The 13,668-nt window shown below is 44.4% G+C and overlaps 1 pseudogene; it reads left to right on the top strand.

The window, feature by feature from the left end:
* Positions 1 to 3,069: 3,069 nt before the first annotated feature.
* Positions 3,070 to 12,968, top strand: LOC128097538 (arylacetamide deacetylase-like 4; annotated as a pseudogene).
* Positions 12,969 to 13,668: the final 700 nt, after the last annotated feature.

Raw genomic sequence — 13,668 nt, 5'->3', positions numbered from 1 at the left:
CATCTTCCTATGAGGCTCTGCCTGGGCCCTAGGAGTAGGGGTTGTTCTTTATGTCTGCAATTCCTGTTTTCCTTTGGGTTCTACTTATGCCATGGACCCTTTCTCATAGTAATTCATAGTAGCATAGATTAAGCTTCGTGTTGCAATCTGCAGATACTGTTTTCTGACAAAACTCCAGGTATTTCAGGAGCCTGCTGTGTGAGGCTCTAGGGCAGGAATTAGCACTTTTATCTCTTGGAATAGCTTTATCTGCATTTTCTCTGACAAAGTCTTACCTTCAGCTGACAAAAGAACAGAACAAACATTTCAAGGTTCCAGATTCATGTTTGCAGGGCAGTCAGAAGTTATGTGTTTAGAAACAAGAATGATTGATAACTGGCAAAGCCTCAAATGTCACCCAACAGCAGAAATTCTGGGAATATGGTGAAATGGTTTATGAGAATGAGAATGAATCCACCAATACACATAGCATGGGAGGCCGTCACACTCATTGTTCTGCATGGAAGACTGAGTAGAAAGTACTCTACATGAGTCTATTAATATTCAGTTCAGAATCCAACAGTACACCTACTGTTTCTGTTGTAAGGAGAGCAGCTGTCTTTGGTATGTGTGGACTGGGGTATATGTGTGATGAAGAAGTGCTAGAGATGTTTGACACCCTGATTTGGGGGCTGGGCTACTTGGGTGTGTTGACTTTGAGATGTTCATCAGGTAAAAACACTAACTGCTCAGGTTTGGTGATCTTAGTTAAATTCCTTGGACTCACATAAAAAGCTGGAGGCGCCGGGCAGTGGTGGCGCACGCCTTTAATCCCAGCACTCGGGAGGCAGAGCCAGGCGGATCTCTGTGAGTTCGAGGCCAGCCTGGGCTACCAAGTGAGTTCCAGGAAAAGGCGCAAAGCTACACAGAGAAACCCTGTCTCGAAAAACCAAAAAAAAAAAAAAAAAAAAAAAAAAAAAGCTGGAGGCAGTACTGTGCATCTGTAATCCCAGCACTCCTGCGGTAAGATGGGAAGTAGAGACAAGAGGATTGCTTGGAAACTTGTAGCCTGGGGTACTTAGCACAAACAACAGGAGAGACCCTGCCTCAACAAGGTGGGAGGTGAAAAGCAACTCTCAAAAATTTGTCCTCTGAACTTTGCATGTTCACTGTGGGTAGCACATACATACACAGAAAGTAAATTAAAAAAAATTATATACCTATCATTAAGTGCACATTTGCATACCCATACATTTACAGTGGCACAATTCATTGTGCCCAAAAGGTAGAGACAACATGAATGTCTGTCCATGGATGAATGGATGAAGAAAACAGGTAGGCTGTAGCTCAGTGGTAGAGCATTTGCCTAGCAGGTACATAACTTCTGTGTCCATCCTTAGGATCTTCATGGGGAATAGAAAGGAAATGTGGTATGCATATAGTGAACTATTCAGCCCTTAAAAAGAAGGCAGCCTTGCCATATGCTACAGGATGGAAAGACTATGGAGACAATATGCTAAGTGTAATGAGGCAGTTGGGCAATGGCAAACATTATGTAATTGCATTTATGAGGTGTCTATGCCAGCGGACTCTTAGAAAGTGGAATCATGGTTGTGTGGGAGGGAGGGGAGCTCAAGGTGTGTAGTGTCAGTGTTAAGAGAGGTCTGTCCTGTATGATCCATTTAGTTAATGCCTACTGTATTGTATACTTAGAAGTAGTTCTGATGGTAAATATTATGTGCTTTTGAATGACAATTACACAAGTGAATACACAAGAGGAATACTCTCTAGGCCTTTTCTATCAAACCCTCCCTAGACCCTGAGGATACAGCCTGTATAAGGCTCCAGCCATTAGATCCTGCCCCATTGTTCTGGCCTCTGCATTAGGCAGACCTTTAGCCACATCTGGGGTTGGTCATACAGCTTGAGAGTCCTTGGACAGACTGTCCATCTTTTGGGTCCCGTGATTCCAGAAGGAACTGGACTTCATCCAGCCTGATTCCTTCTCTGAGAATGGTGTGTGGATAATGTTTTGCATACAATTTTCTTTTTCCAGGAGGGAGGGTAATGATCAGAACCATTTTTGAAAATAGGCTTGACATACACTTGCAGTGAATTTGTTGTGTGTCAGAGCCTTCTCTGAGTTCTGAATATTTTCTCCCCAGTGGGAACTTTCATCATCGCCACCTTATACTTTCTGAAAATTAATAGCATGTGTAAGACTGTTGTAGCATGACATGGCCACTGTCCTCTAGACCTATCAGGAGCTGGAATTCTGAAGGAGACCTATGCAAGATTGAGTTTTTCAACTTTCTGTCATGGAGTGGGGAGAGGCTCATGAAGAATCTCCCCTCCCCAAAAGCAGTTAACGGTTGCTTAGAGAGATTTTATTTTCTTCAGTACTGTAGCCACCCATAAGTTACCCATGTTCCTGTAAATAACACCAATTAAACTCCTAGGTTCACCAAACTACTCTTGGGTGTGATTGCTTTTGTTTCCATCATTGGTGCCTATTGGTGATGAGAAGGCGTTTGTTTCTATCTGCTCAGAGAAAAGTTCATACAATGGGAAGCTCACAGACCGAGAAAGCAGAAAAAGAAGTGTTTAAAACCATGCAAACTGACATCTAGAACCAGAGAAGTCTCTGCAGACCCTGCATTCTACATTGAAGAACTAAATAGGGAGAGAGCATGGAACCAAGGAGCTGGGGATGGGAAGGATTTTGCCTACCTTAGGCAGACTTTGGTGCTAAAATGGGCTCATCCCAGGCCTTGGGTGAGGGAGTCTATATGACCCATATCAAACCTCCTTCTGGGACTTTATGGAGCTGGAGTGTAGGAAGAGTCCTATCCTGATACTCTTTTAAGCCCCCTCTCAAGTCCTTGGTATGATTCATGGTCCATTAGTTACTAGATGAACAAGTTCTTCTGGCTCCAATTGGTTGGCTATCTAAGTGGACAGGTCAGACCATGTGTCAGATGAACTCTGGAAGGAGAGTGTAGAGGCAACAGCCCGTAAAACAGGGTCAGGTGCTCCTCACACATATTTTCAAGGGAATTTCTCAGAAGAGCAGGTCCTGTGGGCCTCAGGATCATGACTTCTCTGTGGCTGGTGCTGTTGGCAAGCCTGTCTACCTTTGTCCTGGGAGTCTTTGTATGGGTTGTCATTCAGCACTTTCTCACTGTGGAAATCCCCTCTGCCTTGCAGCATCCAGTCAAGTTCAGGGTTATTCAATGTCTGGCACTGTTTGTGTTCACACTGGTGAGTCTGCTGTTATGGGGGGACTGTGGGTTAAAGGTGTTATCTGTAGCTCACTGCTTCCTTCTCCTTCTCTTCGTCTTCCTCCATTCTCCATCCCATCCTTTCTGTATTCTTCCAAGACTGACTTGGGGGAAGTCTCCTGTTTCTTCCTTTTCTCTCTCTTTTCCTTCCTCACTTCCTTTCTTCCTTTCATTTTTATTCCTCCATCTCTTTCCTCCCCTTTTCTCTTTGTCACCCACCTCCCACCCCACTTTTTGGAAGAGTCTCACGTTGTAGCCTAGCCTGGCTTTGAACACACAATCCCTCAGCTTCCTTCTCCCGAGGGTTGAAATGACAGATATGCATCACCACTACAGCCTACCATGCCTTTTTCCTGAGAACTGAGAAAGCAATTTCAGACCAGCTGAAAGCTTATACCCTGAGAGGTCTAAGAACACCTTCAACAACAGCCTGTTTCTCCTTTCCTCGTAATTTCTCATCTCCAAGTGTTTTATATTGATGTGAGATCTGAGGCTAGGGACTACTTTCTCAGCCTTGTCCCGAGCACAGAGCGGGCATTGTTTGCTTATCAAATCACCCATGTGATATATTTAGGTAGCTTTTCGGCATGGGTGCATTGGACAGCTAGGTTGGCTGTCCAAGACTGGTTTGGCTTCATATGGGAGGCAGGGAATTTGAATTAATGTCAGATGTCCTAACTCTTAGTGGAGACACAGCAGTGACCAGAAAGTCTACAGTGAATTCCTCAGACATTTGGGAAGGAGGAGAGAGATGAGAAATTCCTGTCCATGCCGTCTGGTGTACATCTATTCTGCTTTCATTGGCCATGATGGATGGGAAGTCAAGGCATCAGGGGCTTGAAGCAGTGGGTCAAGCATCCACAAGTGGGAAGAGAGAACACTGAACACACACTGCAATGTTTTCTCCTCCACATACACAGTTCAGGAGCACAGCAAGGAAATAGTGCCACCCACAGTGAATGGGTCTTCCCTCCAGAATTAATGCAACAAGGACAATCCACCATAGTCATGCTCAGAGGCTCATATTCTAGATTTTAACAAATTGATAATTAACACTATCACAATATAGCATCAATCACTCAGAAAGCATGCTTGTGACCTGTGTACACAGTTAATATTCTTCCCTTTCCCAATGCCAGCCCTTACCTCTTGTAAGGCATATATACTGCAACACCCTGTACTGTTTTCTGCAATATAGTTTATATTGGCAAATATATTGACTTGTTTATAATTAGTGTATATATATTATCACAAAAACACCTGTGGTAAATATTCAGCCCTGTGTTTTGATTACCCACTATGGAATCTGCCACATAAGTCACATTTCTCCTTCACATTGAACACAAACAGTGCTTAGGGAATCCTTCATAACCCAGAGCTCTGGACTTACAATGATGAGTGCTGATGTAATGACAAATTGTCTTTGCATTACAGGTCAAGTATAACTAGTCCCAAATAGAGGGAAAGAATGAATGAAGTTATGTCCCTTGCCTTTCACAGTTGGCTTTGTTCCATTCAGGGACTTCTTTGCACACATCCACACACTGGGTTTTATCTCTGGTAAAGTTTTAGTATTTTCTCTTCTGCTCTAACAGTACCACAGACCAGAGAAGTTAATGTGTATTATGGTTTTGCAGTTTGAGAAGTCAAGTGCATGGTGTTAGAAATGAGGTCATGTATCATGCATTGGTGGAAATGCAAGTGTGTCTGTGTGTAGATGGAGTTTTCCTGCCTGGCCCACAGTCAGAACAAATCTCTGTCACCCGCCAGTCCCACAGCCGTCGGACCTAACCAAGTAAACACAGAGACTTATATTGGTTACAAACTGTATGGCCGTGGCAGGCTTCTTGCTAACTGTTCTTACAGCTTAAATTAATCCATTTCCATTAATCTATACCTTGCCACATGGCTCGTGGCTTACCGACATCTTCACATGCTGTTTGTCATTGTGGTGGCTGGCAGTGTCTCTCTGACTCAGTCTTCCACTTCCCAGCTTTATTCTCCTCCTTGTCCCACTTTTACTTCCTGCCTGGCCACTGGCCAATCAGTGATTTATTTATTGACCAATCAGCAACACACTTGACATACAGACTGCTGTGGGATGGTCTTTATGTCAAATGTGTTGCTGATTGGTCAATGAATAAATCACTGATTGGCAGTGGCCAGACAGGAAGTATAGGCGGGACTAACGGAGAGGAGAATAGAGAGGACAGGAAGCTGGATGGGAGAGACACTGCCAGCCGCCATCAGGACAAGGAAGATATAAAGTACCAGTAAGCCACAAGCCACGTGGCAAGGTATAGATTAATAGAAATGGATTAATTTAAGCTGTAAGAACAGTTAGCAAGAAGCCTGCCACGGCCATACAGTTTGTAACCAATATAAGTCTCTATGTTTACTTGGTCGGGTTTGAGCGGCTTGGGACTGGCGGGTGAGAAAGATTTGTCCTGACTGTGGGCCAGGCAGGAAAACTTTAGCAACAAATGGCGCCCAACGTGGGGCAAGAGTTTCCACCTAAAAACTAAAAAAAAAAAAAAAAAAAAAAGGATTCTAAAACGGAGCTAAAAACAGCTTCCTAATTGTCTCTCTCAAATGAGCAGCAGCTGCCGGTTTAAGCTACTGGCGGGTTCCTAGCGTGCGTGCTCGACCTGCGGTATGGCGGGAATGAGGCCTCTGCAAGTGTCACATTAAGCTGCTTGATGGATTTAGCCTTTCCTAGTACAAAACAACAAAAAAAAAGAGGTTTCTGGGCTACATGCTCCTTGGATAAAAGCATAGACCCACGATGGCTCCCAGAGCTGGCAGTAAGCATACCGCTGCCATGTTGGGAAGCTGAAGTGGGCGGAGCCAGCAGCCACAGCACCAGCGCCGTTTCAGGCTTAGAAGGCTGCAGTTCAAAGCAATAGGCTCAAGCTAATATAAAAAAATAAGCCACGTAAAGATGGCTACCACACAAAGAATCTGGATTATGTTCTCTTTGATATTCGTAACTAAAGAAAAACATTTGATTACAAAAGCTGTTGAGTTATGCCAAAATGTATATTTTAAAGGTACCTTGACTTCAGAATTTGGATATAAGGATATGTTGCTTTGGAAAGGAGGCTCTGCTTTTGTTTCCACAGAAAGCCAGAGGCTATGGATTTGTTCCAGATTAAGATACATCAGGTTTGACCAGCCAAGACCCCCTGAAAGGTCTCCGATGACACCATGGCCCAGATGATCCAACATCCAGAACTGTTTCAAGGCAACTGGCTCAGACGATACACCCTCATGGACTATTCCATAATCCTAAAATATTCTTTGTGTCCCCATAAGATACAGCGCCCCCCTCCAGCAGGAAGTAGTAAGAGAAGCTACACCCAAATTCCCAAATATACCAAGCTGACTTTGGAGATGTGTAAAGGTTAAAACCTTCCTTTTTAAGAAAAGAAAACGGGAAGTGCTGTGGGATGGTCTGTATGTCAAATGTGTTGCTGATTGGTCAATGAATAAATCACTGATTGGCAGTGGCCAGACAGGAAGTATAGGCGGGACTAACGGAGAGGAGAATAGAGAGGACAGGAAGCTGGGTGGGAGAGACACTGCCAGCCGCCATCAGGACAAGGAAGATATAAAGTACCAGTAAGCCACAAGCCACGTGGCAAGGTATAGATTAATAGAAATGGATTAATTTAAGCTGTAAGAACAGTTAGCAAGAAGCCTGCCACGGCCATACAGTTTGTAACCAATATAAGTCTCTATGTTTACTTGGTCGGGTTTGAGCGGCTTGGGACTGGCGGGTGAGAGAGATTTGTCCTGACTGTGGGCCAGGCAGGAAAACTTTAGCAACAACAGACCATCCCACAGCACTTCCCCTTTCTTTTTTTTTTTTTCTCAAAAAAGAAGGTTTTAACCTTAAAGTAAAATTACATATAATTTGGGAATTTGGGCGTAGCTTCTCTTACTACCTCCTGCTGGAGGTGGGTGCTGTATCTTATGGGGACACAAAGAAAATTTTAGGATTATGGAATAGTCCATGAGGGTGTATCATCTGAGCCAGTTGCCTTCAAACCATTCTGGATGTTGGATCATCTGGGCCATGGTGTCATCGGAGACCTTTCAGGGCGTCTTGGCTGGTCAAACCTGATGTATCTTAATCTGGAACAAATCCATAGCCTCTGGCTTTCTGTGGGAACAAAAGCAGAGTCTCCTTTCCAAAGCAACACATCCTTACATCCAAATTTTGAAGTCAAGGTACCTTTAAAATATACATTTTGGCATAACTCAACAGCTTTTACAATCAAATGTTTTTCTGCAGTTAAAAATCCCAACGACAACACAATCCAGATTCTCTGTGTAATATTCATCTTAATGTGGCTTATTTTTTATATTAATTTTACTGTCTCTTTAAAGACTTTATTTTTTAAAACTATGTATTTGTTTCTCTAACTGTATATATCACCTTTTTTGTCTCTTTCAAGCCTACGTATATTTTACACACATTGTAAACTATTACATCTGAATCTGTCTTATTGTGAATCTATAGCTTTAAACTGCAGCAGCTGTGGCTGCTGGCTCCGCCCACCTCAGCTTCCCAACATGGCAGTAGTACGTTTTCCGCCAGCTCTGGGAGCTATCCTGGGTCTATGCTTTTATCAGCGTACAGCCCAGAAACCTTTTTTTTTTTGTTTTGTACCAGCAAAGGCCAAATCCACCACGCAGCTTAATGTGCCACTTGCAGAGGCCTCATTCCTGCCATACTGCAGGTCGAGCGCACACACTAGGAACCCACAAGTAGCTCAAACCGGCAGCTGCCGCTCATTTGAGAGAGACAATTAGGAACTGTTTTTAGCTCCGTTTTAGAATCTTTTTTCTCAGTTTTTAGGTGGAAACTCTTGCCCCACTTTGGGCGCCATTTGTAGATGGAGTTTTCCTGCCTGGCCCACAGTCGGAACAAATCCCACAGCCGTCAGACCTAACCAAGTAAACACAGAGACTTATATTGGTTACAAACTGTATGGCCGTGGCAGGCTTCTTGCTAACTTTTCTTACAGCTTAAATTAATCCATTTCCATTAATCTATACCTTGCCACATGGCTCGTGGCCTACCGACATCTTCACATGCTGTTTGTCATTGTGGCGGCTGGCAGTGTCTCTCTGACTCAGCCTTCCACTTCCCAGCTTTATTCTCCTCCTTGTCCCACTTTTACTTCCTGCCTGGCCACTGGCCAATCAGTGATTTATTTATTGACCAATCAGCAACACACTTGACATACAGACCATCCCACAGCATTTGTGTAAAACAGAATATCCAGGAATCTCACTTCTCAAGAGTCTGCTTTGGAGATACTCATCCAAGTTCCTCAATAATGGACTTAGTCCACACACAAGAATACCACCCCAGAACCACTCAAACTGCCCAACTCTTAACAATGACAAATTGCATTTCAACCCGAGTTCAGAGGGTACAGACACTCGTATCACAGAAACATCATCATTCAATAGGAATTCTGAGATCAAAGTTCTGAAAACCAGTCCCATTTCTGGGCAAAGCCTGCAGCCAGTTATGTCCCCTTGAGTCTATTGCATATACAGGAGGCAGATGAGAAATGGTAAGTACACCTGAGCAATACTAGGTGGCTTCCGTGTCTACACACCCACTCTGCACTCTCTTACACCTCACTTTCCTTCTTTTGCCCCCAACAGGGGGATATACCAGAGAAGCTGAGAATTTGCTCCATGCCAAGATTTATCTAGTTTCTTCATGATAGTTTGGTCATAAAGAAGGACCCTACCTTGGTGGTGACCAATATGCATTTTGGGACAATCCCTGTGAGGCTGTTCCAGCCCAAGGCAGTGTCCTCCAAGCTCCAGCGAGGTATCATCTTCTACCATGGAGGAGGCACCCTGTTTGGTAGCCTGAGTGAGTAGCTTCCATGTGGGATGGGAGAGGAAGGTCCTCACAACAGGTAGAGTCTTTCACATATTCCCATGAGGATCTCTTTGGGGAGGAGGGACAAGCGGAAGTTGGAACTTCTGTTAGGGAGGATGGGTTGAAGGCTTGGGTTCATAGCAGTCAATGGTATAGTCTCCACGACAATGTTTTCTATTGTACTTTAAGTCCAGGTCGGGGCAGCAGCATCCCCTGTGGTTGTCCTGCTGCTGGGTGTACTTCCACCCATTCCTTTTGATTCAGAGGCATCAGCTGTTTCTGTCTGTCTCATGATGATCCCAAATTCGTGTGCTTCCCTCAGCTTGGTTGGGCCACTATGACGAAAACCTGTCTGTTCTTGCTCACTACCACACTCATTTCTGCACCCCTAAAGTGGTAGCTTTGCTCCAATTCTCACTGCATAGCCTGGTCCTCTCTATCCATTAGAACAATCCTTAAAAAATATACCTCAGGCCATTCTCATCACTCCAGCCTTCCCTAAGCCCTAGACCATATTGTCCACCGGTCACCTGTGCCTCCTGCCCTTACTATGCTTCAGCCTCTGAACTGTTCTGCATAGCAGACATACTGAGCTGCTGACTGTTGGTCTTCTTATTGCTTGCTCAGGCTTAAAAAACATTCTGGAAGACTGAGGCAGAAGGTTTACCAGTTTGGGGTCAGCTGGGGCCCCTGGACAAAAAGCCAAGCTAACAAGCAAGTAAAAAAACAAAACAGAACAAAAAAAACCCATTAAATAAAATGTTCTTTAGTGGTAGGTATGAAAAAAAAAGACAAAAGTGTGGGGCTTGAGTTCTTTTCCCCGTGATGCTGAATCAGAGAGATTGGATAGCTTGGGTAGATGATGGGCAAGGCTGTCCAGCCCTTCTGTATGTCAGCAGCTGTGAATAGACAGGGCTGAGTTGGGGAAACATTTGGCATATTCTGTGATAAAGGTGGCATGTGGTACCTACTAACTTTAACAGAATTGTCTCCTAGGACTTCAGATATACTATTTTATTGACTTACCTGTCCCATCTAGCCATCACTTATCTCCTAGTTAATACAAATATATAAAATTATTAGTATTCTAGGCCTGTCCTGCCATACACATCTTTACTTTGTCCATTTCAGATTTACAAATCTTCCAGGTCCTCATTTGACCCTACTAGAAAATCCAATGACATATAAAGTGAGCCTTAAGGTCCACTGAAGCCATATTCAGGAGATGGGGGATGATGTATGGCTTTGCCTTGCAGAGCTGGCCATGGTCATGTCAGAGGAATGGAGACAGATACTCAGGCCCATCAGAGCAGCTTTTGTCCCTGGGGCTACAGTTGATAGTGTCATGCTTTTCACGGCTGCTTTGGCCTGTGTTTTCTCTTGCAGACATTTATCATAGCATAGGCAGCTTCCTGGCCCACAAGACAGACTCAGTGGTACTGATGGTGGGGTGAGTGGCCTGAGACGTTTGGTGACTTATACGTGCTTGGGAATGGCCTGGTTGACTTTAGATCATGGAAAGAATCCCTGACCTTAGGGTGTTTTGTATATACGCCTCCTGTTGTAGGTCTAGGAGGTCAGAATTCCCCAGGCCTTGACAATAGCTCATTCACAGTTCCTGACATGGAGTGTCTAACACCCTCTGCCCTTTAAAGCTACGGTTGCTGTTTCTCCTGCTTTTGCTACTCTTGTGGCCACTGCTGCCTCTGTCTCCCCTACTGTCTGTCTGCTGTTGGATTTGAGTTCTTTTGTCAACACTGCTTCTCTGCTCCCCGTCACTGCCATTGCTGAGGCCTCACCTCTGCTCCTGTCCTGGACACTGGGTAGTTCCTGTGACGCTGCTACCACTGTTCTCAAGGCTTCCGGCTTCTTCCAAGGGCCAGTCATCATCGCTGTCAAACCATCAGTGGCCCTTGTGGCTCTACCACTGTCATGGCTCAGCTCTTCTGTGGTTCTGCACTCTCTGCTGTCACTGTCACCACTACTTCTTTCTGGTGGCCTGCTCGGTCTGCTCTACAAAAGCAGCCAGAAAACACCCTCTAGTCAGAGCTGTTTGTTAGGTCTAATGTTGGAAACCTAGGAGGCAGCCAACATAAGGAGATGCCTCCCAGCTGGCTCCCACAATGAGCACAACAGCTTGCTAATCTAATCAGAAAAGAGAGTTGCTCCAGTGTCAGCAGACCTTCATATACAATCGTGTTTATGAGAGGCATCATTCTACTGTCCCTTTTGTACTAGGCCAGAGTCCCTCTGCTAGGCAGATGACCTGGGATATTCCCATTCTCTGGGTTCATATTGGAAGGAAAGTGTAATTCAAATTGTTTGAAACACTTTTGGCTGGTGCTGCAACTTCAAGAGCTTGGGTTGTGTTTTACTGGCAAGTGGCCACAATTATTGCGTCGTTTCCTCAGTGTTTGTATGGTGCTCAAAGTAATCAGTGTTGTTGTAAGTCTAGCTGGCTGCTTGACTAACAGTCATTTTCTGAAAGCAGCCTTGTGCAGGAGTCTGAACTCCTCACTAAGGAGTCCAATTGCCTAATCTCCTGAAACTTTTGTTTAACCTCAGGAAAAAAAGAACAAATGCCTCATTATAAACACTGGTGTAGATTTAAAGTGTGTTAAGGGTTGGTTCTTAACAGTGCTTACCATGTGCCCATCACATTAGGAAAAGATGAATCCAGGAAGAGGTAGGACCAGAAGGCTGCAGTAGCCTTTCCTGGATCTTTGCTGGTTTTCTAAGACAATGATGTTTGAACTTTCCATAGTCTGTGTGGGGTGTGCTCATCTATGGGAAGCACAGTGTTGGTGGGAATGGAGCATCCTGGGATCCCTGATCCTCATGGTTCCTCAAATCCATGACAGAAAAGTGGGGGTTGCCATGTTTACTTGTTAGGATCACTCTGAGGATGGAGTCAGGTTTGGTCCTTTGGAGAGTAGATGACGATGATTGAAATGGCCTCCAGTGACCTCCTTGTAAAGAAGCTTGCTGTGTTTGCTCTTTCCTCCTTAGATACCGCAAGCTTCCTGACTACCATCACCCTGTCCTTGCCAATGATTGCCTGAATGCTTCCATCTACTTCCTGAAGAACCTGGAATCCTTTGGGGTGGACCCATCCCGGGTGGTTCTCTGTGGAGAGAGTATTGGAGGTTGGGCTGTGGCCAATGTCATGCAGATCTTACCCAGCATTCCCAGTCTACCCCAGATCCAAGCTCAAGTCCTGATTCAACCAGTTGTGAATTTTATCAATTTTCAGTTACCATCACATCAGCAGAGCAAAAATGTGCCATTCCTCACCAGAGACATGATGTTTAATTGTATATGTAAATACCTGACTATTGACCTCTCTTGGAAAGATGCCATGTTGACAGGTGCTGTTATACCACTGTAGAAGTGGAAGAAATATAGGAAATGACTCAGCTCTGACAACATCCCCAGAAGGTTCTGGAGCCAAGATCCACAACCGGAGTTTCTTGCACCTTTTAATGAGGCTGCCTATCTAGAAACCAAACATGTTTGGAGTGCAGAAATTTCCCCTGTCCTAGCAGATGACAAGATCATTTCTCAGCTCCCTAAGACATTTCTGGTGAGTTGTGAGAATGACATCCTCCGGGATGATGTCTTGCTCTACAAGAAGCGCTTGGAAGACCAGGGGGTCCCTGTGAACTGGTACCATGTGGAAGATGGCTTTTATGGATGCTTAATATTGTTTGATAAGAAGTGTTTATCTTTCCCCTGCTCTGTGAAAGTTGTAAATGCTGTTGTCAGTTACATAAAGGGCATTTGATAAGAAAGCTCAAGCTTTCTGTGTAGTGGGGCAAGGAAGACCTATGCTTTACCTGGGTCCTTTGCCTAGTTATATGTTTTTGGGGACAGGAGATGCTGATGCCATCCATGGTCCAGGAAGAAATGAGGATTTGGAAGCAAAGAACTCTTGGCTTCCTGCTCAACAAAGTCTAATTTGTGTTCTGTTCCTACACCACCAGTGTCATGTGTTGGATCCAGGCACAGTGTCTATTCTTTCATCAGGTAAAAGACCTGTTGTATTAATAAAAAATGCCCTTAAAAATTTAAAGTTTACCCAGGTCTGTGCAATTTATAGTTTCTTATCCCAGCAGCACTCCCAAATAGCTACACAAGGACTTATTATTAATTGTAAATGCTTGGCTGATAGCTTGGGCTTGTTACTAGCTAACTCTTACATTTAAATTAACCCACACTTCTTATCTACCCTCTGCCACGTGGCTCATGGCTTGTTATCTTATTTTCTACACATCCTGCTTCCTCTGCATCTGCTGGCATCTCCTCTGACCCTGCCTTTCTTCTTCCTAGCATTCTCTCTGTGTCTGACTGCCCTTCCTAATCTCTTCCTGCCCAGCTATAGGAAAGTGAGCTCTTTATCAACCAGTGAGAGTAATATATATTTACAGCACACAGAAGGATTATTCCACAGCATTTCCCCCTTTTTGTCTAATTAAAGGGAAGGTTTTAACTTTAGCA

The sequence above is a fragment of the Peromyscus californicus genome, unplaced genomic scaffold (assembly GCF_007827085.1).
Source record: "Peromyscus californicus insignis strain IS unplaced genomic scaffold, ASM782708v3 Scaffold_5__1_contigs__length_169319896, whole genome shotgun sequence".
Lineage (NCBI taxonomy): Eukaryota > Metazoa > Chordata > Mammalia > Rodentia > Cricetidae > Peromyscus > Peromyscus californicus.
The sequence above is the reverse complement of the archived record's forward strand: the minus strand, read 5'-3'. Positions and strand labels throughout refer to the sequence as shown.